General features: G+C 32.7%; 1 protein-coding gene across 1 annotated transcript in view; it reads left to right on the plus strand.

Moving 5' to 3' along the window:
• Nucleotides 1–21,495, plus strand: part of LOC145259891 (BAI1-associated protein 3-like) — a 2,054,292-nt gene that overhangs the window by 947,922 nt on the left and 1,084,875 nt on the right. The gene's annotated exons all lie outside the window — the stretch shown is intronic.

Consider the following 21,495-nt stretch of genomic DNA (forward strand, 5'->3'; position numbering starts at 1 on the left):
GACAATTGGGAGCTGCTTTCCCCTCCCCAACATCTGTTGGGGGAAGAAACAGTCAAATTTGGATAAACAAACCCAAACGCTGCGTGACTTCTATCTGACCTTCTTAATTAGGTCAAATGGGAGCAGCAGAGTTAACTTTTATTGTTCACGCCTGTTTTTATAGTTAAATAAATAAATTCTAACCAAAGTTTTCTGTCGCCGTGGCTCAATGGTTAACGTAGCACGGTTTCCAACTCAAGGGTACGGGTTCGATTCTAATACTCACCTACCGAAACATTTTTTAATTATTATTTAAACCCCCCCCCCCGAGTTTTGATTTACCTCAAGACACCCGAGCATCGCCGGGTACCCCCCCCCCCCGCTAGTATATATATAAAAGGCAAAATGTGTGTGAACATTTCGTGTATGTCTGGCAAAGGCTTTTCCCGCACACGGTCCCGGGTTCGTTACTATCGTTTAAAACTGTTTATATACCCCCCTATATCATAATACCTAGGATTTGGGAACGCGGGTCGTCTCTAGATTTATTTACGTCGACTTTTATCAGATTCGCGCTATTTCGCTATGTCCCCTGTTTGTCCTGCATTTTAGTATAAATACAGTGAAAAACGTTGTGTTCTCGGCTTTGGCGCTGCTTCCCCCTTCCCACGATCATCACCAACTAAAAATAACGACCCTGCGATGATCTCATTTAGCGTCTTCCTGTCAATCAAACCTCTTTTAGTTTTATAAGCTTTAACTTAACACGCTAATCAATTACTCTCACTCGTGGTCGAGACCGTTAAGTAGTTGTCATTGATTTCTACCTCCGCGTCAAGGCTTCCGGGTTCAATCCATCCTCCCGACCAAACTTTTTTTTTTATTACTTCGCCTATTCTTTAGTTTAACCCCCTCCCCATACACAGGTTTATTTGTGCCATTTTTTCCGTTTTGGTTTTGCGTTTGTTTGTTTTTTTACATCGTCTTTTTGATAATTTTTTATTACTTCGCTTATTCTTTAGTTTACCCCCCCATACACAGGTTTATTTATGCCAGTTTTTTCCGTTTTGGTTTTGGGGTTTTTTTACATTGTCTTTTTGATAATATTTAAGCAGGTTTATTAATTACCCCCCCTATACACACACCTACAAACACCCGGGCAACGCCGGGTACCCCCCGCTAGTACTTTGATAAATCCGAGTCCATTTTATGTAGGTTGTTTTTGAACCCAGTCAACGACGGGTATTTTTGCTAGTATATATATATATATATATATATATATATATATATATATATATATATATATATATATATATATATATGAGAATAATGAAAATAGTATGCCAACACTATTATATACACTATTCCTTGCCAAAATTGCCATCATAGATTCGTCGGCGAAACCCAGTGTAAATAAAAAAAAACGCTCACTGAACATAAAAGAGATATAAAAAATAGCAATTGTCTAAGTGCATTATTCTCTCATTCATTGCAGCATAATCACACCTTTGACTTTAAACAAGCAAAAGTAGTTAAATTTATTTCAAATAAACCGGGCCGGAGATTTCTTGAGTCAGCACTTATCGCAAATTAAAACACAATTAAACAACGTGGAGATTTCTATAATGTAGCACCATTAATAAGTAAATCTATCTATCTATATATATATATCTATAAAAGTGAACGTGTCTGTGTATCGGTATGTCTGTGTGCCTGTGTACATTTCCCTACGCAATAACTCTGTCAATTTTTAGTCTACAAACTCTAAATTTGATATACAGATTGCTCAGATTTGGAAAAATGGAGGTGATTGGTTTTTGGCCAGAAATTTGGCGATTAAGGGGTAAAAGTTCAACGATATGACCTTAGAGAACTCTACCAAACTCCTCTGACAATTTTGGGGCTACGCACTTGAAATTTTAGATATAGGTTCCTTGGACATGGATCTTACTTATTAGCTTGATTTGAACCCAAAACAATAAATTTTAAGGGTTAATATTGGGGGTCAAAGTTTTAAAAATTGACCTCTGCGGTCTCTTCCAAATTACTCACACAATTTCTGGTCTAAATATTCGAAATTTTAGATAAAGGGTATTCAGAGATAGGGCAAGCTTTTTCATCAGTTTGGATCGAAAAATTTTAATTACAAATATATAAATATATGTATGTATGTCTGTTTGCATGTCTGCCTCAAACTGGAGGCGACGGATTTTACCAAGATCAGTATCGTTTTCACGTTCGACCTTTCATACGACAAATATCGAAAAATTGGCTAAAAACATTAATATCTTCCCCTTCAACTGGGCACTTTTCTACGGGGGAGGGTTACTATTTTCGCCGATATTTTTGAAAGTTATCCTCTCCTTAATTTTAAAAAAATGTCGCTTCCGGTTTGGCGATGGTCGTAACAGCATAAACGTTAGGTTTTACCCCGTTCTTTTCCTCCTTTGCGGTACGGGTTCGAGCCTGCCTTCCTACTACCACTTTTTTTTTTTTGCTCAACATACACATCCAAACACCCGGACAACGCCGGTCGCCCATGCTAGTATATCTATAAAAGTTAACGTGTCTGTGTATCTGTCTGTGTGTCTGTCTGTGTACATTTCCCTACGCAATAACTCTGTCAAGTCTTAGTCTACAGACTCGGAATTTTATATACAGGGTACTGAGATTTGGGAAAATCGATGTGATCGGTTTTCGGCCAGAAATTTCGCTGTTAAGTGGTCAAAGTTCAACGATTTGACCTTTGAGAACTCTGCCAAACTCCTCCGACAATTTTGGGTCTAAACACTTGAAATTTTAGACATAGATTCCTTGGACATGGATCTAACTTAATAACTTGATTTGAACTCTAAACAAGAAATGTTAAGGGGTCATAATAGGGGTCAAAGTTTAAAACGTTGACCTTTTTTTTTGTTTTTTGTGTTTTTTGCTCAGCATACACCTCATACTCGGGCAACGACGGGCACCCATGCTAGTTTTTAATAAAAGAATATAATTTAATTGTAGACAGAGATTAATCTTCTCACACCATAGCAACACCCGTCATAATAATCATTACATATCATCTCAATCACTAAAATCACATTCTTTTCATTTCTGTTACACACCTATATTAGAATTTGAACATATTTCTTTCAGAAAGAATATTTACTACGTTCATATTTTTTAAAAACATATTAACGACTATATTACGTTATTTTTAATCAATCTGTCTTTAACAACGCAAGCTCCCCTCTTTTTTTTTTTTGAATTTCCAACGTCTTTTTCCGTTTCTAAAACAGTACAGCGTCATACTTTGCACATGAAAAGAAATTTCAAATATTTGTACTGGTGTTTTTTGTTTTCTTAATCTCATTCATCCAGAGGAAATCTCGAAATAAAGACAAAACGTTGATGAACACATAACTCTGTTTGTTCCTTTTCATTTTTCTCTCTCTCTTTCTCTCTCTCTCTTTCTCTGTATATATATATATATATATATATATATATATATATATATATGTTGCAAAACGCGATAAACACCATTTTCATCTTTAGTTAACACTACCAACTTGTTTACATTTCAATATTTTGATATTTTACCTATTTGTTTTACTCTCGAAAGACATTATTTTATTTTATTAATTTTTTTTCGCAAAACGCGATTAGCTTCATACTGTACTTTTTTTTTTTTTTTGCAAAGCCGATAAATCCATGAAGTTCTTAATACTCGGTAATATCAGGTCTCAATCTCTTATATTTTATCTAAAACTAAACGTTTAAAAGATTTTCAATAAACAATCAATTTATTTCCGATAAAATGTGAAATGCAAATATTTTTATTGAACTCGATTAGAAAATAATTGGTTTAAGTTGATGTATGATATAGTGTTACGATTTTGAAAATATATACAGTATATAGATGATGACGATGATGACCACAGTTTTCTATAGAAATAAACGCGTGTTTATTAATAGTGAATTCAACAGTTAAAAATGATTTTATAATTGAAATATTTTCGCTTAATTTTTTTTTCTTTTAAAATTACGATTAAATGTACATTGACAAGAAATATGAAAAAATAGAAATATACATTTAAATATTGTGTTTGAGTAAATGAATGCATAAAATTGACATTTCCCACAACTGGTACTATGTTTCAAAATGTGAAGTTTACACAAGGTTTAAAATTTATATTTTACAAAACAAAAAACGTGACTGTAACTTCGGTTAAGATTGAAAAGAAATATTATTATATATTATAAAAAACAACACAGGTTTTTTTTAGTGTAATTCAGTTGAAGCATACGTGTGGTTATTATTACTATTCACTGATAATAACCAGTAGTATTCCCTGGAGTCTGGGTGACTCCTCAGATTCCCCGTACACTCCTCCTCTTCTGATAACATTTGCAAATGTATTGGCGTTCACAACAGCTGCTTACCATTTATTTCTCACTTGCAACAACCAATGGCCTTTATTATTATTGTATTTTTATTTGTATTCACTCGGAGTTCTTGCACAGGTCAGTATCAGAGAGTACTCACTGATAATAACAGGAGGTTTTCCTTAGATTCTATACCTCTTCTGATAACCTTTGCAAATAACTTTAGGTTATTGCAACAGTCGCTTACAATTTACTTCTTGCTGGCAACGATCATCGGTCTATTATTGTTGATGCATTATTATTATTACATGTGTACTGTCATATATCAATGAAAATATGCCCCAAACAACTATCTTTTCCAAAATGTATGTAAATATGAGATTAGAGATTACAATAACAGTCGAACACAGTAAAAACAAAAACATCGGCTTAAAAAATTAGGCTTTTCTTAATTTTCAATAATATTGATTTAATATTTAGATGGTTGTAATCTTGCATTATATTTCTAGTGATACCTCTGCATATGTCTTCATTTAACAACCGTCAAGTACATTATAAATTTAAACAGTAAAGAATATACACCGTTATATAACAAACTTAAAGACTAACTCTGTAATATGTTTATTTGAATCTACTCCAAATGATTATAAACATGTATATATACACGCGCACACACATGTGTATATATATATGTATATATATATATACGTGAGTACCTTCAGATCAATTATCCTTAGTACTATTTTGAAATCATTATATCTCTTTTACTTTATCTTCTATCTTTTATCTTCTATTTTTTGAAATTCATTACTTTTTCATTTTCATTCTTGAATTTTACTTTAGTCACGTTATTCTCACTATGATTACTATTACTAAATATCCTAATTGTTATGGCTAGTTATGCATGAATAATCAATATAATTAGTATTAAAATGTTATTATATCAATTATCATCAATATCGCAGTCACTGACCTGTTTATTCCCATATACTTTCTTTATCTAACTATTATTATCGCAATTACAACAAATAATTATATTCAAGCATGGAAGTGTAATTAAATGTACACATTTTGAAGATAGTATTATTAATATCATTATAATAAAATTTTTAAAGCTTCAGATAGTAAAATAAATTTTAAAAAAAACATTTTTAAAAGGTTGTAATGGGAGATGGGATTGAAGGTGGGTAGTGCACAAATGTAGAGGACGGGTAGAAAGGTGGAAGAAATGTTCTAAATCACTACTGATATATCATTTATGGATTTTCCCTTTTATTTTTTTATTTTTTCTCCCTTTCATTTTTATTTTCTTTCCTCTTTTCTTCTTTTTATCCTTAAGCCTTTTCCTTTTCTTTCCTATCTCTTTACTGTCTTTAGGGATGGTAGTGGTGAAGCGGGGATTGGCAAGAGGGAAACCTAAGCTGTATACTTTCTGATCACGGCAAATTCGAGTCGTATTAAAATCATGTTTATGACGGAATAATTAAATCTAAACCTCTTTTCGCATAGGTATTCTAAAAAGTTTGTCAAATTCCCACTCCACTACTAATTGATCCTATACGCACTAGTATGTTTAGAATTTAAGGCGGACATCACGCATGCATACATACAACGTTCTTTTCAGTCCTTCTTTATCTCAATCTTGGCTTATTACTTCCCCATCCATTTCTTTTTTATTCCTACATCCCAACATAGACCGTAATCCACGCCCCTATGTAGTCTTCTTAACATACTACTAAATCTTATTTCTAGTTCCTATTTTTACAACATTTGGCGGAACCTCCTGATATTGACTCCCTATGACGTGGAAGACGTATATTTTCATTGCAAACCTTGCTTTCGTATAAGCTGTATTGTGTGAAAAGGTCTCTACTTACTAAAAACTAACTGAGCGAAACATGCTCATGACTGTGTAGCAACATATTACTGCTTATGTAGAAACAAATTATATATTAAAGGAGGACTTTTATGTGCTCTTTTTACCAACGCTTAATTTTTAGATTACTATTTTATTCTTTTTTTTTTTTTAATTTCTACTATTTTCCATTTCTAATTGTAAATAAAATTCCTGTGGAGGTCGGACGCAAACCGCACAGTTTAAATGCATTTTTAGTGAAATGTTACAAGAGAAAACTTGAATCCTTTTAATTGGATTTTACTTTTTATCATTTTAAATCAAGTAAAACATCGCGTTTCTTGTTTACGGTCTTTCCACGATATTATTGCAAAAATCCTGCATACAAAATGCATATTATAACCAAATTCCTCGTAAGATTTAACATGATAAAACTTGTTTAATTTTGGTATAGATGATTTTCTCTCACTTGCACTACTGAATAAAGCGACACACACACACACACACATACACACACACACAGCCATTGCATCCATAGCAAACATAAGAGAATCAATAATATGTTGTTCCGCAAGTGAAGTTACATCCACAGAGACTAACTTCCTCTAAACCAAATAGTGTTTTCTTCCATACATTACTTGAATGTAAGATCCCTTAGTGAACTCAGATTATTAGCTTTTCCCTTTAGAGCTGGATATTTAAGCGCCAAATGATCTGAGTGATTGCTTCATGGAGGCGCATTCGCTATAACCAAGTTGGTTTTCTTTTTCTCTTATTTTTTCAATACTTTATGAAGACAATCATTCTTAACTACCAACTTTTCATTTAGCTGGTGAATATCGGATGCGCTGACTTTTTCCACCATCTTAAAAGTTTTTTTTTATTATTTTAAATTAATTTTACCTGTATATATATATATGTGCATGTGTGTACATATATATATATATATATATGTGTGTGTGTGTGTGTGTGTGTGTACTTTAAAGCACAAAAAATATGCTAAAATATTATTTCATTGACATTGAATTATGTTGGTAAACGTTCAGCTTGAATGTAAAAGTCATCCATTGCTCCAATATTGATGTATTTCACTCGTCATCTCTAATTCTAAGTTGATTAAGCCATTTCTAATATTTAGATTTATCCTTGAACATTTACAAATAGGCTGACTCTTTTCATTGTTGCATCTTAATTGCTTCATTTTATCATCTAATATACTTGGTGTGTTCCTATACATCTTAAGCACGTGTATAAATTACATAGCAAAATAACAAGTATCTTTGCTAGTATATCGGTCTATTAAGTTAGTATAAAAGTAAAGAGACTCCTTCTTATAGTCATGCAAAATTAATGGTTAAACAAATATATCATAATTTATGTATTTTCGAATGGAATCAAAGTGAAATGAGTAGTTCTAGTGATTGTAACCCAACGAGTCACGGATAATGTTATATAACATTATATAATGTTATATAACATTATATAATGATTTATAGCAGTATATAATGTTATATAACATTATATAATGTTATATAACATTATATAAGGTTTTATGACAGTATATAATGTTATATAACATAATAAAATGTTATATAACAGTATATAATGTTATATAATATAAAATGTCATATAACATTTTGTAATGTTATAAAACAGTATATAATGTTATAAAACAGTATATAATGTTATATAACAGTATAAACTGTCATATAACATTATATAATGTTTTATAACATTACATAATGTTTTATAACATTACATAATGTTAGATAACATTTTATGTCATATACCATTATATAATGTTTTATAACATTATATAATGTTATAAAACGGAGTGACACTTTTTAGTGTCAAAATGACTCTAGACAGATTTTTTGTTTTGAAGGGAAGACTTCAACCAAGAAAAGCCGTCTTTCTAGCCCCGCCCTCAATATAAGAGGGGCCATTACAATGGAACTAGATATAGCGAGACGTACTATCCATGTGTTTGTCATCTTTCTTTAAAGCGTATGATAATGAACCGTCTCTCTGATGTTTTCTGTGACAATTCTTCTAATTGTAATAAACAGTTTTATAATTGAATGTCGACGTCTGAGTAGACTTGTATCGACAGAGAAGCAAACAACTCTGCTTGACGACGACACGAGTGTACAATGGTGCATACACACATCGGTAAACGCGAATATAACAACACCTCTACTATATTTCTACATTTCTTTAGATCAATAAGATAATAATAGATAAATTATAAAATAAGTTAAAAATATACAAATATGTTTTCGTTTAGGTGCAATCGGTCAACGTGTTTAGCTGTTAGAGACATTTGTAGTGAGAAAAAGACGAAATTCAAAGAAATATAATGAATGGAAACGTGCATAAATGTTCGACAGCACAAATTTCATATCATTTAAACCACAGTGTACAGTCGTATTTCCCCTTTACGATTGTTTGGCAAATGGTCTTCAGCGACATGTGTTGGGAAAGTAGGGTGATACACACCCGTTCTTTTTAAATATTATCTCCATGGTGATAACATGAGTATCCGCCTAGTATTTGGGCATTTTTTTAGTTGAAAAATAAAACATAATGACGTTCCATAAATGACTTTCCTGCTTCCGGTTTGCTCACCAATTAAGGCAATTTCCAGTGCAAAAGAAATAGATTGTATTTGAAATATATATCTTTTTAATACTGTGCCAATAATACACGTGCACAAACACACTTACATACATATGTACGCACGCATATCTCTCTCTCTCTCTCTCTCTCTCTCTATATATATATATATATATATATATATATATATATATACGATTTGATATTCATATATTTTCTTGATAAAAATGTTTTTTAAAATATGTACGATGTGCTACAAAATGATGAAAGTGCGTGTGAGTCGAAAAGTGTTATTAATTATACAATGTGTTGTGTCGCATGCAGATATAAACTGTTTGATGATGATGATGATGATGATGATGATGATGATTGTTTTTAGTTTGTTTGAAGCTAATCAGTGAACTCCATATATAAATGCATCTCAGATAGAAACTGTTTAAGTAATTTGAAATGTGAAATTCGATTCTGACGAATAAAATACGGATTTCTCTTTGAATTTTTTAATATCCCACATCGCACCAAAATTTCTAACCTTGTGTCCAATATAGTTTTCACTCGAGGAAAGTTACCATCAATATTTACTTTTTTTAAAAAAGATTTCACACAAATTGTAATTTGGTGTTCGTGTTAAGACTGAAATTGTTTAAGTGTGTCGTGCTCGACATAAAATGAACGACAGGCGTCGCATTTATTAAATCCGCTATTGCACAAGCTGCAGTCTAATTTTTCCCTTGTCACATTTTTAATGCAGGTCTTTTGCCATTTTGATTCGAGGGATTATAAAGCCAAGCCATGCATTTCTACTTTTGCGTGACGTAAGCAGAACAAATAATGATATTAGAAAATGGACATATAGTTTTTCTCTTCTGTTTCGTTTTCATATTCAATTGATTTTTGTTTTCAGAACTAAAATATTTTCTCTTTTAAAAATTGTTAATCCCCTTTTCTTCCTTCTTTTTCGTGGCCATTTTATTTTTCACTCTTTTTATTACATTTTATATTTCTGTTTGAGTGTTTAAATTTAAGACATTATTTTTCTTCTCATTTAAACTCTTTTCTTTCGTTTGTTTTGCGATCTTTTATTTGTTTTTTTTTATTTCTCTTTCTTTTTTCAAATGTATTTCCATCTTTTGTTTTGCTTTTTCTTTCTTTTCATCTTTACTATTTTACAGCCTTCCTTCTATTATTTATGGTTCTCTTTTCTTAATCCCTTATTTTTCTTTACCATTTTTCTCTTCTTTTCTGATTTCGTTCGTTGTCCCTATTTCTCGCACTATTCTTTATCTTTGTTCATCTAATTCTGTGAAACCTTTATTTTCTAGTTCCTATACATTTACTCGTCGATATGTTCTAATTCATTTCTTACATTCAGTTATTTTCTTACCTTATTTCACTTTTTTCACATGTATATCTCTTCACTCTTAAAAATACTTACCCTGTTTTCCATGTCTCAATTCCGTTGTTTTAATCTAGTACATATTTTCATTCCATATCGTTTCTTTTTGTAAATCGCGTTCCATTTAATTGTATTATCTTTGTTTACACTTTTTTAAACTAAAAAACTCATAACGCGTTTGAGCATTCATTCATTTCAGTAAGATAATTTGAATCTGAATTAAATATGAAATAACAAGATAAGATTTATAGTTCATTTCTTTCTGTTCGTCATATCTCCCTTTCTCTACTTCTCTCTCTCTCTCTCTCTCTCTCTTTCTCTGTGATTTTTCTTTTAAAAATTTTATAACGGAATATTTCAGTGATTTATTTTGATAAGAATTTTTTTAGAAAATGATCAGAAAGGTATAAGAAAATCATAAGAAAATAATAAGAAAGTAATAAGAAAGTGATAAGAAAGTGATAAAAAGTCATAAGAAAGTAATAAGAAAATAAAAGGACAATGATAAGATAGTGATGAGAATGTATAAGAAAGTCATAAGAAAATGATAACAAAGTGATAAAAAATGATAAGGAAGTAATACGAAAATAGGAAAGTGATAAGAAAGGGTTTAAGAAAATGATAAGAAAATGATAAGTGATGAGAAAGTGACGAAAAGTAATAAGAAAATTAGAAAGTAATAATAAAACGATAAGAAAGTAATAAGAAAATGATAAGAAAGTGATAAGAAAATGATAGGAAAGTAATGAGTAAATGATGTGAAAGTAATGAGAAAATCATAGGCAAGTAATAAGAAAATGATAGGAAAGTAATAAGAAAATGGTGTGAAAGTAATGAGAAAATCATAGGCAAGTAATAAGAAAATCATAGGCAAGTAATAAGAAAATCATAGGCAAGTAATAAGAAAATGATAGGAAAGTAATAAGAAAATGGTGTGAAAGTAATGAGAAAATCATAGGCAAGTAATAAGAAAATCATAGGCAAGTAATAAGAAAATGATAGAAAAGTAATAAGAAAATATTGTGAAAGTAATGAGAAAATCATAGGCAAGTAATAATAAAATCATAGGCAAGTAATAAGAAAATGATAGGAAAGTAATAAGAAATGATAGGAAAGTAATAAGAAAATGATGTGAAAGTAATGAGAAAATACTAGGCAATTCATAAGAAAATGAGAGGCAAGTAATAAGAAATGATAGGAAAGTAATAAGAAAATGAGAGGCAAGTAATAAGAAATGATAGGAAAGTAATAAGAAAATGAGAGGCAAGTAATAAGAAATGATAGGAAAGTAATAAGAAAATGAGAGGCAAGTAATAAGAAATGATAGGAAAGTAATAAGAAAATGATAGGAAAGTAATAAGAAAATGATAAGAAAGTAATAAGAAAATGATAGGAAAGTAATAAGAAAATGATAGGAAAGTAATAAGAAATCATAGGCAATTAATAAGAAATCATAGGCAAGTAATAAGAAAATGATAGGAAAGTAATAAGAAAATGATGGGAAAGTAATAAGAAAATGATGGGAAAGTAATAAGAAAATGATAGGAAAGTAATAAGAAAATCATAGGCAATTAATAAGAAATCATAGGCAAGTAATAAGAAAATGATAGGAAAGTAATAAGAAAATAATAAGAAAGTCATAAGAAAATGATAAGAACGTAATAAGAAAATGATAGGAAAGTAATAAGAAAATGATGGGAAAGTAATAAGAAAATGATAGGAAAGTAATAAGAAATGATAGGAAAGTAATAAGAAAATGAGAGGCAAGTAATAAGAAATGATAGGAAAGTAATAAGAAAATGAGAGGAAAGTAATAAGAAATGATAGGAAAGTAATAAGAAAATGAGAGGAAAGTAATAAGAAATGATAGGAAAGTAATAAGAAATCATAGGCAAGTAATAAGAAAATGATAGGAAAGTAATAAGAAAATTATAAGAAAGTAATAAGAAAATGATAAGAACGTAATAAGAAAATGATGGGAAAGTAATACGAAAATGATAGGAAAGTAATAAGAAATGATAGAAAAGTAATAAGAAAATGATAAGAAAGTAATAAGAAAATGATAGGAAAGTAATAAGAAAATGATAGGAAAGTAATAAGAAAATGATAAGAAAGTAATAAGAAAATGATAAGAAAGTAATAAGAAATGATAGGAAAGTAATAAGAAAATGATAAGAAAGTAATAAGAAAATGATGGGAAAGTAATAAGAAAATGATGGGAAAGTAATAAGAAAATGATGGGAAAGTAATAAGAAAATGATGGGAAAGTAATAAGAAAATGATGGGAAAGTAATAAGAAAATGATGGGAAAGTAATAAGAAAATGATAAGAAAGTAATAAGAAAATGATGGGAAAGTAATAAGAAAATGATGGGAAAGTAATAAGAAAATGATAGGAAAGTAATAAGAAAATGATAGGAAAGTAATAAGAAAATGATAGGAAAGTAATAAGAAAATAATAAGAAAGTAATAAGAAAATGATAGGAAAGTAATAAGAAAATGATGTGAAAGTAATAAGAAAATGATGGGAAGGTAATAAGAAAATGATGGGAAAGTAATAAGAAAATGATGGGAAAGTAATAAGAAAATGATAAGAAAGTAATAAGAAAATGATAAGAAAGTAATAAGAAAATGATGGGAAAGTAATAAGAAAATGATGGGAAAGTAATAAGAAAATGATAGGAGAGTAATAAGAAAATGATAAGAAAGTAATAAGAAAATGATAGGAAAGTAATAAGAAAATGATAAGAAAGTAATAAGAAAGTTATAGGAAAGTAATAAGAAAATGATAAGAAAGTAATAAGAAAATGATAAGAACGTAATAAGAAAATGATAGGAAAGTAATAAGAAAATGATAAGAAAGTAATAAGAAAATGATAAGAACGTAATAAGGAAATGATAAGAAAGTGATAAGAAAATCAGAAAATGATAAGAAAATGATGTGAAAGTAATAAGAAAATGATGTGAAAGTAATAAGAAAATGATGTGAAAGTAATAAGAAAATTATAAGAAAGTAATAAGAAAATGATAAGAAAGTAATAAGAAAATGATAAGAACGTAATGAGAAAATGATAGGAAAGTAATAAGAAAATGATTGGAAAGTAATAAGAAAATGATAAGAAAGTAATAAGAAAATGATAAGAAAGTAATAAGAAATGATAGGAAAGTAATAAGAAAATGATTAGAAAGTAATAAGAAAATGATGGGAAAGTAATAGGAAAATGATGCGAAAGTAATAAGAAAATGATGGGAAAGTAATAAGAAAATGATAGGAAAGTAATAAGAAAATAATAAGAAAGTAATAAGAAAATGATAAGAACGTAGTAAGAAAATGATAGGAAAGTAATAAGAAAATGATAAGAAAGTAATAAGAAAATGATAAGAACGTAATAAGAAAATGATAAGAAAGTAATAAGAAAATCAGAAAATGATAGGAAAATGATAGGAAAGTAATAAGAAAATGATGTGAAAGTAATAAGAAAATGATGTGAAAGTAATAAAAAAAATGATAAGAAAGTAATAAGAAAATGATAAGAAAGTAATAAGAAAATGATAAAAAAGTAATAAGAAAATCAGAAAATTATAAGAAAATGATAGGCAAGTAATAAGAAAATGATGGGAAAGTAATAAGAAATGATAGGAAAGTAATAAGAAAATGATAAGAAAGTAATAAGAAAATAATAAGAAAGTAATAAGAAAATTATAGGAAAGTAATAAGAAAATGATAAGAAAGTATTAAGAAAATGATAGGAAAGTAATAAGAAAATGATAGGAAAGTAATAAGAAAATGATAGGAAAGTAATAAGAAAATGATAGGTAAGTAATAAGAAAATGATAAGAAAGTAATAAGTAAATGATAGGAAAGTAATAAGAAAATGATAAGAAACTAATAAGAAAATTATAGGAAATTAATAAGAAAATGATAGGAAAGTAATAAGAAAATGATAAGAAAGTAATAAGAAAATTATAGGAAAGTAATAAGAAAATGATAGGAAAGTAATAAGAAAATGATGTGAAAGTAATGAGAAAATCATAGGCAAGTAATAAGAAATGATAGGAAAGTAATAAGAAAATGGGAGGCAAGTAATAAGAAATGATAGGAAAGTAATAAGAAATGATAGGAAAGTAATAAGAAAATGATAAGAAAGTGATACGAAATTAATAAGAAGTTGTAAGAGAATGATAAGTGATAAGAAAGTGACAAGAAATTTATGAGAAAATGATAAGAAAGTTATAAGCAAATTATAAGAAAATGAAAACAAAGTTATAAGAAAGTATTAAAAAAGCGACAAGAAATTGATGAGAAAATGATAACAAAATTATAAGAAAATGATAAGAAAGTTGTTTGAAAATGATAACAAAGAAGAAAATAAAAAGAAATTAATAATAAGTGATAAGAATGTAATAAAAAGTAATAAAAAATAATAATAAAATCATAAGAACGTGATAAGAAAATACGAAAGTGAAAAAAAGTAAAAGAACGTCATAAGAAAATCAAAAGAAATTAATAAGAAAATGATAAGAAAGTAATAAGAAAATAGTAAGAATGTGATAAGAAAGTAGTAAGAAAATTATAAGAAAGTAATAAGAAAATGCTAAGAAAGTTTAAAGAAAATTATAAGAAAACAATAAGAAAGTGATAAGAAAATGATAATAAAGGAATAAGAAAATAATAAGAAAGTGATAAGAAAGCAATAAGAAAATGATAAGAAAGTGATACAAACGTAATAAGAAAGTTGTAAGAAAATGATAAGTGATCAGAAAGTAATAAGAAAATTATAGGAAAGTAATAAGAAAATGATAAGAAAATGATAAGAAAGTGATAAGAAAATGATAAGCGGAAATGTAGTAAGAGAAGACCCATTTCATGAGTGCATTACAATTACTTTTAATTTATAAACCAAGGGAAAATTTACCATGTTGTATTATTTAAATGTATGGCTTTTGGGGAACAAGTGTGGATTCAGTTCAGTTTACTGTAATAAATAATAACCACGCTCCTATGAAGAAATAAAACGCTTTGTCAAATCTTGGCCATGGTTAATAATATGGGTCAGAAGCTTTTGTTCTCTCAATAAATTCAGATAACAAACAAAACGTTATTTTTATTTCGAAATAAAATTGGATTTAGCATATTATAGATTTCAGCCATGTTGTTTTTCTCTGTATTGAATCACGGAAAAACAAAAGTTATTTAAATGTGTCAGTGATACGCGGAATAAACTTTCGGCGTGTCTTTATTTTAGAAATTGTTTAATAATGCGCAAGTTAAACAAATTAACGATCACAATTTGTATTTTAATCACCTCGCAATGAAAAATAGTCTAATTTTGGTATACGAAATCCAGTAGTCCTAAACACTTAGAGAATCTCGCTATTTTTCAAAACCAAAAGTAAGTTCTATTATATTTTATAGTTTACTTACTACCTAATAAAATGATACTCCTGATAAACTTTTGTCTATGCATGGTTTGTCCAGCAAGTTTCATCATGAATGTTGGATAGTCTTTATCTCATCGCTGTTCAATATTTTCTAATTGTTGGGCTCCCTGGTGAAGAGATGCTGAAAATGAGAGGAAGAACCTTGAAGATCCCCTCTTCTGTAGTCACGGTTCGTCCGACCGGCAATGTGACACGGGTGATATGTCGTTCAGTAGACCGTCGACGTTCATCCGCACACAGTGAAGCGGTCATGTTTGTTGCCTCGTTCGGCACTCTTTTTAACCTAGCCCTCACTACGTATTTTTTTATTACATTTTCACCCCAAACAAGGCACGTTGCCACTGTGGTGTAGGGGGCTACTATAAGAGGCAGTAGCTACTGGGGCACTATGTTGGGATTTGGACAGGAAGATGTCGGTTCACGTTACACTTGAACTTCTGCATGTCAGTACAGTTGGGGAAGCAGAGACCTGGAATGGAATTCCAGAGTCTAGCGGTTCTGGGGAAGAAACTACTGAAGTAGAAAGATCTTCTACATCTAGGAATCTCTACTGTGTGGGGTGGGATTTAGCTGCCTGTCGGGTTTGTCGAGGGTGTCTACGTCGTGGGGATACAAGTGGTTGAAGTTTGTTAGAGCATTCACCATTAAAATACTTGTAGAACAGGCAGAGGGGTGCAACGTTTCGTCGATGGGACAGAGGTTGAAGCTTAGATGCCAGTTGCCTATCAGATTGGCGACTCTCTTTTGCACCTTGTCTAGGAGCGAGAGACTAGCAGCAGATCCACCAGCCCAAATGTGACAGCAATACTCCATACATGGGCGAATAGTGGCCTTAAAGAGATACAGGACACTTTCAGGTGTCAGTAGTTTTCTAGCACGGTAGAGAGAGCCTACCTTCTTCGCAGCGGCCCTGGCAATGTTTTCAATATAATTGTTCCAACTCATGTTTCCTGTGAACGTTAGGCCAAGCAGTTTGAAAGATATACTCTCAGAAAGGGGGTCATTGGCCATTGCTATTGGTGGCAGAGAAGGTTGCTTGTAATTATTGAAGGAAACCAGTTTAGTCTTGGCAGCATTGAATGTGACCATCCATTTTTGTCCCCATTCCACTACAGATTGGAGGTCATCCTCTAGTGTTTCTGCCATTTCGTTAGTTATGTGTTCATTTGTTTTCCTGTCATGCCTGTTATAGAGTGTGGTGTCATCAGCATATATACCCATATCAGAGGCAGTTTTGTCGGGGAGGTCATTAATAAATATTAGAAACAATCGAGGTCCAAGGATAGACCCCTGAGGCACTCCCGCATTTATATCACACTGTTTAGATGTACGACCGTGGAGGACAACCTGGATTTTTCTCTTATCTAAGAAGGATTTAATTATGTTAAGCATTCTACCAGTGATACCGTATGATTTAATTTTCCTGAGGAGACCCTCATGCTATACCCTGTCAAAAGCCTTAGATATATCTAGAGCTAACGTTCTGCCCTCCTCAGCTTTCTCCAGTAAATGGTATATACGTTCAGAGATTACAGTTGGGATGTCTGCTGTGGAACTGGCTTGTCTAAATCCATATTGTTTGTCAGTCAGAAGTTTAGCATCTGTAAGTTGACGGACTAGAGCGTGGTTAATTATGGTCTCAAATATTTTGGCGAAAAGTGGGAGGAGGCTAATGGGGCGATAATTTCATAGGTCAGTTCTTTTGCCAGAATTCTTGAATACTGGTACCACAGAAGCAGTTTTCCAACAGTCCGGGAAGCATGATTCATTAAGGCATTTGTTGTAGAGTTTGGAAAGAACTGGAGCTACTTCGGCTGAGCACGTTTTAATAGCACAGCTGGGATGAGATCAGGTCAATATGCTTTGGAAGTGTCAAGGTTTTTTATGATAGCATGCACCTGAGCAGGGGTGATTTGTAGATCATCTAGCGTGGCGTCTGTCCGCAAAGAAAAGTAAGGCAGGGGGTGGTTAGAAGGGTCCAGTGTGGAGTTTGAGGCAAACCGGCTGGTAAGCATATTAGCCTTGTCGGTTTCTGAGCAAACAACCTCGTGATTGTTGGTTAGTCGGGGGATTGTTGATTGCCCATTATTTACTACACTGTTGGAAATTTTCCAGAAGTCACGGGTTCCTAAGTTTTTGTGCTTCGATGCGTTTTTTAGTAGTTTCAGTAAATTCTCTCTTAGCTGTCGCTATTTCTTTCTTAACATTACTTCTAGCTTCTATATACTTATGTCTGTTTGAACTGGACTTATGTCGGTTAAATCTGCGGTATGCATGCTGCCTTTGTGCAATGGCAATTGCGCAAGTAGAAGTAAACCATTGGGGAGAGTGGAGCTTGCTATAAAATTTCCGCATGAGAACATGTGCTTCAATTGCTGTTTTGAACCATTCAGTGGTCTCATTTGCGCACTGCTCATATATATATATAAATATATATTTATTTCCCCATGGGGCATCTCTGATAAGATCTCTGATGGCTTCCCAGTCAACCTTTTTATAATATCTCGTTGTTTTGAGCACCGGCTCTTCAGTTTTAGGTTTAGAGTTTAGGCCGATTTCCACCATTATCACTGCATGATCAGCGTTCCTGAGTGGGCTGTCAGCATACACTCCTCGAGAGCTGTGGTCAGAAACAGATCTAGAAGTGATGCGTGTTGTTCTTGCTAGTCAGGGAAACGGGTTGGAAACTTAACCATTTGTGATAGGGAGTGAAATATAGCGAAGCTATGTGTTGTGCTGCCCGCTACATCTGTGTGAGTAGAGAATCCAAGCCAGTTTTTTGTGGTGAACATTAAAGTCACCGAATACATATGCTTGTGCGCTAGTGTCGAGGGAGAGCGGTATTACTGGTTCTCCTTGTTATCAAAGGAGTCCAGTTAAGCCTTAAATATAGTATAACTATTACTATGCGTCTCCTCCACCGCACGTCCTAATCTAGATTTTTGTGTCGCTTTCGCTGTCCAAGAACTATGGTTTAGTCGGCGATTATAATCGGCAGCAATGGACCTAATACCTTTTTTAAGGTGACCTCACCACTTATTTCCTCTGTATGGTTAGTAACAGCTCTTCTCAGAAGTCCTTCAAGTCGAATAACGACGTGTTGAACTTTCAGTGCCCAGCCGTTCAAGGTTTTATCCTATCTAAGTTTACCCGAACCCGGACGAGCCTGTGATCCGAATAAACTATATTGTGGGAACTTGGACAATCTAAAAGCCCTTGGTTGACTCTTCTAAGTAGAACCGACCGACGTAGCTCGAGAGTTGCACCAGATCAGAGCCCTTGTCTTCCTGTCCAAGTCTATACTACGTCCTCGGGTTTTTCATTTCAAAATTTGGTGACAAGATTAAACTTGTCAATAAAATCGCGAAATGCTCTAATATCCAGGTTCTGGTTTGTAGCCCCTAAGGAGTAATCCTCGCGATTGAAATCTGGACCTAGAACCGCGTTCCAGTCTTCCGCTAAAACTATCTGACAGGGACGAATTCACGAAAGGCTCCTTCAGCCGAAAAAAGAACCCAGCTCAGTACAGTTATTAGGCGCAGAAACTCCGATAAATCGAAAAGCCACATCCTTTACGGTAACATCAAAACGCAAGTCTTCCCTCGGGATCTGCAAATACTGGGACATACCAAGCATTAAGAGTGCGCTTATCTATCCAGGAGACCCCCCCGTCCTTTAGTGGGCGTCAAAATGTGTTGAATAGAGATGAAAGTCTCTTAGCAGCACACCCTGATAATCACTGGGAATAAAGTGGATCTCCTGCAAACAGCATTTATTCATTCTGAGGCATTGAATGTCGCCTGCAACATGAAGTCTACGAGAGGCGTCTCTCAAGCAACGGGCATTTAAACAAGCTAATCTCAAGGCTATTGTGGTAACTTAGGGTTGAGATTCCTGTTAGTATCAAGACATCGACGGTTGTCTTCATGAAACCAATGGTCATCTCATTAGTGATGCCCGGTTCAGGGACAGACCGCAAATTTCTAAGGAAAATGTTAACTTTATAGCCCTATATAGCTATGGGTGTATTTTAATAGGGACTCGAACAATATGTGATTTTTGAAATTTGGAAATTTTCGCGTCGTTAAAAAACAATCGGAGGAAAAACATCCAACGTGCTGTTTGCTTCCTTCATTATAATTTAAGATCCATTTGATTCTTCTCTCGGTCTCATAACTGTTAGCACCCTTTTCGTATTTGGGAAATCTTCCGGGTTAGAAATGTATTTTTTTTAATTTTTGTAAAACGTAAAGTTTTTTTTATATCCTTTTGTTGTGTGTATGCCCTCATAATTGTCTCTTTCCATCGTAATTTGGCAAACCGATTTTCCAGCGTAAAAAGTTGCGATTTTATTTTTTCTGGCTTTGACTTCAGTAAAGGAACTTCTTTGCCTTTTTGTCTGCAGAAATTGCGGGAGGGGGGACTTGTGCGGGAGGAGGCATTCCGCTTTCATAGGGGAAGGGTGGGGTGTTTTGAGGCGTGTTGCATGGAGTACTAAAGGGAGAAGGTTTAGGAGATTTAAGTTTCTTGGAAGGGAAAACTAAGGAGGTCAATTCTTTTCTGTTTGGAAGTGAAGAATTAAAAAGGGGTGGGACGTTAGCAGATATGCGTTTTTCTTTGGAGGGGATCGGCGTTTTTGGTAAAAGTTATTCTGGAAAAGGGATGGATGTATCCCCTTTTTTCCTTTTCCATTTGAAGTAGTTTTTTTTTTAAATTTACGACCCCCTCTCCTAGGTCTTTGCTTGTCATGATCTCGAATATTTCTTCTTAAGTAAGGGTTTGGGCGTATGACTTGCGGGGCATTTTTAAGGGAAACAAGTTTCCGCTCATCTTTTTTTTTGCAAAGATTCTTTTCTATGTCGCATATCTTTTTCCAAATCATCAGAGGTGACTTCATTTTAAAGGATAGTATCATTTTTGGTAAGGGTGTTGGATGCCGTAGATTTTTGTTCTTGAGGTTTTGACTTTAGATGTTCCAAAACACGGTTTTGGAGGTTGGATTTTGTTGCTGATAGTTTTTTTTTTTTTTGCGGCACGTGTATGTAAGATCGCCCACTTCCCCGCATATCCAACATGCTGGTCTTTTTCTTACGACAACAATTGGTAACTTCTCTCCCCATGCTTCCATGTAGTATGGGGATATTTATGAAAGCTTCTTTGTTAAGTAGTATGTCTAATGACCATACTCTGTTGTAGTGCGCAACGTCTATTGCGGTGATGTCTCCGAATTTCAATAAGTAAGCTGCTAGGCATTCGCCAGGGATCACGCCAGACACATCCATTCTGAGAACATAATTTTTCGTTATTATTTCATTTTTTGATGAAGCGATGCATTCTTCATCGGATTTAAATAGCGCAGTCCAGGTGTTGTAGCATCGACTTTCCGAAGCTTCCGGAGCGAGACAGCGTTTAAGTTCTCTGCGGAAAGCGGACCAGAGTGAACACCCAACAGTTACCTCGATGGAAAATGTTGACTCAACCTCTAGTCATGGCAACTTGGTTACTCCAGAAAATGAGAGATCGCCACCCTTCAAACCAACAGGCCATTCTTCATTTTCTGTGGAGCCATTTAAAATAAAGTTGAAGGGACCACACTTTGATGCGAAGGACTTCGACACCAACAAGAGGAGCTTCAAGGACTTCTTGACAAAGTTTGAAAATTGTGCCAGGTCCATAACATCAAACACGGAAAGACTATATTTTTAGGTGCTCCTTGGAAGGTAGGGCCCTCCAACTTATAAATCATCTCTCCCCCTCTGAAGATAGTTACGCTATGGCCCTTAAGCTATTAAAGGACCAATATTTGGACGAGGAGGTAATAAGAGGTGAAATAATTA

Source organism: Euprymna scolopes, chromosome 35, assembly GCF_053919585.1.
Source record: "Euprymna scolopes isolate OS-2025 chromosome 35, ASM5391958v1, whole genome shotgun sequence".
NCBI classification, from domain to species: Eukaryota; Metazoa; Mollusca; class Cephalopoda; order Sepiida; family Sepiolidae; genus Euprymna; species Euprymna scolopes.